We start from the raw sequence: 3781 nt of genomic DNA, 5'->3' as shown, positions 1-3781 counted from the left end.
AGAGACAGACCAGCATCGTACGTATGAGAGTTTTTGTGCAGTTTGGAAAAAGTGGGAAATTGGTGCTGACAGAAGCGAAAACCACCCCCACAACCAGAAACTTGCAGCACTAAGACACATGTTACATAGATTAAACAGAATCCCAATCAACAAGAGAAACTATGAACAAGAAATGAGTACAATCATACAAATAGCTAGAAACAACGGGTATTACATGTGGTACACAGGCTCAATCAAAAAATAAAAACACAAATACAAAACAAACACAACATTTCCAGAATACAAGAGAACTCATAAGCTGAAACCTTACAAACACACTCAACAAACACACACAATGACAACACCACACAGAAAAGAACCAGATGGTACACCATGAGCTACACACATAAACTAACACACAGAGTTGCAAACATCCTACAGAGACAGGGCTTCAAAATAGCATATAAGCCTGGGCAAACCCTCCAATCACACCTAAGCCAGCCAGCTACCAAGAGGGACAAATTCCAACAATCAGGAATATATAAACTTGAATGCCGAAGTTGTGATGCAGTATACATAGGCATGACATGCAGGAATTTTGAAACACGATACAAAGAACATATCAGATGTTGGAAGTATGAAACAAAGCATTCCATATTTGCAGAACATTTAAAACACCATAACCATCATCTTACAAACATGGAACAAGAAATGAAAATAATGAGAATAAGCAACCATGACAAACATCTTATACAAACACAAGAAAACTTCCACATCCAGAAAGCCGTAGCGGAAAACAAACATGTGATAAATAAACAAACACACATCAGCACAGGCTCCCTACTACACTTAATAAAGGAAATGATAAGATAAAACAAAATAAAAACTCTTCCCCCTTCACTTTCTGGACACACACACACACACACCACAAAAAGAAAAAAAATTGTATGATACCAAAACACACACACACACACAGCCAAAAAAAAATTGTATCACACCAAAATACACACACACACAAGCAGAGCCCACAAAAGAAGGAAAAAAATTATATATATACTACACCAAAACACACACACACACACAGAGCACAAAAAATACACACACACACACACACACACACACACACACACCACACATACACAAACGCACACACAAATGCATACATGAACAGGTCACAGATATTTCAATAATTACGCTCGAAAGTTTGGCAATAACATTCGATCATTGGCAAAAACATTTGACAGTCGGCAACAGAAACCAAAACATTGCATTGAAACAAGCGTTCAGTTTATAGTGCTGTGGAATGTGGGGAAAGAAAACGCTACTTTCCATTCATAAGAAGAAGAACAACATCATAAATGCAACAGGAGCGTAATATGAAAGAAATTGTCCACGCAGCCTGTAAGTATAGATCAGAACATTACTACACTCCTGGAAATGGAAAAAAGAACACATTGACACCGGTGTGTCAGACCCACCATACTTGCTCCGGACACTGCGAGAGGGCTGTACAAGCAATGATCACACGCACGGCACAGCGGACACACCAGGAACCGCGGTGTTGGCCGTCGAATGGCGCTAGCTGCGCAGCATTTGTGCACCGCCGCCGTCAGTGTCAGCCAGTTTGCCGTGGCATACGGAGCTCCATCGCAGTCTTTAACACTGGTAGCATGCCGCGACAGCGTGGACGTGAACCGTATGTGCAGTTGACGGACTTTGAGCGAGGGCGTATAGTGGGCATGCGGGAGGCCGGGTGGACGTACCGCCGAATTGCTCAACACGTCGGGCGTGAGGTCTCCACAGTACATCGATGTTGTCGCCAGCAGTCGGCGGAAGGTGCACGTGCCCGTCGACCTGGGACCGGACCGCAGCGACGCACGGATGCACGCCAAGACCGTAGGATCCTACGCAGTGCCGTAGGGGACCGCACCGCCACTTCCCAGCAAATTAGGGACACTGTTGCTCCTGGGGTATCGGCGAGGACCATTCGCAACCGTCTCCATGAAGCTGGGCTACGGTCCCGCACACCGTTAGGCCGTCTTCCGCTCACGCCCCAACATCGTGCAGCCCGCCTCCAGTGGTGTCGCGACAGGCGTGAATGGAGGGACGAATGGAGACGTGTCGTCTTCAGCGATGAGAGTCGCTTCTGCCTTGGTGCCAATGATGGTCGTATGCGCGCTTGGCGCCGTGCAGGTGAGCGCCACAATCAGGACTGCATACGACCGAGGCACACAGGGCCAACACCCGGCATCATGGTGTGGGGAGCGATCTCCTACACTGGCCGTACACCACTGGTGATCGTCAAGGGGACACTGAATAGTGCACGGTACATCCAAACCGTCATCGAACCCATCGTTCTACCATTCCTAGACCGGCAAGGGAATTTGCTGTTCCAACAGGACAATGCACGTCCGCATGTATCCCGTGCCACCCAACGTGCTCTAGAAGGTATAAGTCAACTACCCTGGCCAGCAAGATCTCCGGATCTGTCCCCCATTGAGCATGTTTGGGACTGGATGAAGCGACGTCTCACGCGGTCTGCACGTCCAGCACAAACGCTGGTCCAACTGAGGCGCCAGGTGGAAATGGCATGGCAAGCCGTTCCACAGGACTACATCCAGCATCTCTACGATCGTCTCCATGGGAGAATAGCAGCCTGCATTGCTGCGAAAGGTGGATATACCCTGTACTAGTGCCGACATTGTGCATGCTCTGTTGCCTGTGTCTATGTGCCTGTGGTTCTGTCAGTGTGATCATGTGATGTATCTGACCCCAGGAATGTGTCAATAAAGTTTCCCCTTCCTGGGACAATGAATTCACGGTGTTCTTATTTCAATTTCCAGGAGTGTATAAATACTAATGCACTGAATTTAAAATAAAAAAGTTTTTTATTTATTTATAAGGCAATAAACATGTAATACAACTACTATAATACTTATTTACAATGAACACATTACTGCACTAAAATGGTGCAGAAGTTAGATTGTACTTACACACACACACACACACACACACACACATTTACAATGAACACATTACTGCACTGAAATTGCGCAGAGGTTATATTGTACTTATATGTATATTCACAAATCAGTTGGTTTTACTGAGAAATTCATCAATGGAGTAGAAGGAGTTGGCCGCCAATAAATCCTTTAGGCTTCTCTTGAACTGAATTTCATTGGTTGTTAAGCTTTTTATGGCTGCTTGCAAGTTATTGAAAATGTGTGTTCCTGAATAATGCACACCTTTTTGTACAAGACTAAGTGACTTTAAATCCTTGTGAAGATTATTCTTATTTCTAGTATTGATTCCATGAATTGAGCTGTTGGTTTGAAAGAGTGATGTATTTTTAATGACAAATTTCATTAAGGAATAAATATATTGAGATGCAGTAGTTAGTATCCCTAGTTCCCTAAACAGGCTTCTGCACGATGTTCTTGAGTTCACACCACATGTAACTCTTACTGCACGTTTTTGTGCCCGGAAAACTTTAACTTGGCTTGATGAATTACCCCAAAAAATAATCCCATATGACATTATGGAATGAAAGTAAGCATAGTATGCCAGATTTTTCATTTTTATATCCCCTATGTCTGACAAAATTCGCATTGCAAACAGAGATTTGTTATGACGCTTCAGCAGTTCTGTGGTGTGCTCCTCCCAGTTGAATTTATTATCAAGCTGTAATCCCAAGAATTTAACACTGTCCACTTCTTCTATCTTCTTGTCATCGTATGTTAGACATATACTCGTGGCACTGAACTGCATGTAGCGTGTTTTTTCAAAGTTTAGTGACAAAGAA

Source organism: Schistocerca cancellata, chromosome 8, assembly GCF_023864275.1.
Source record: "Schistocerca cancellata isolate TAMUIC-IGC-003103 chromosome 8, iqSchCanc2.1, whole genome shotgun sequence".
Lineage (NCBI taxonomy): Eukaryota > Metazoa > Arthropoda > Insecta > Orthoptera > Acrididae > Schistocerca > Schistocerca cancellata.
The sequence above is the reverse complement of the archived record's forward strand: the minus strand, read 5'-3'. Positions refer to the sequence as shown.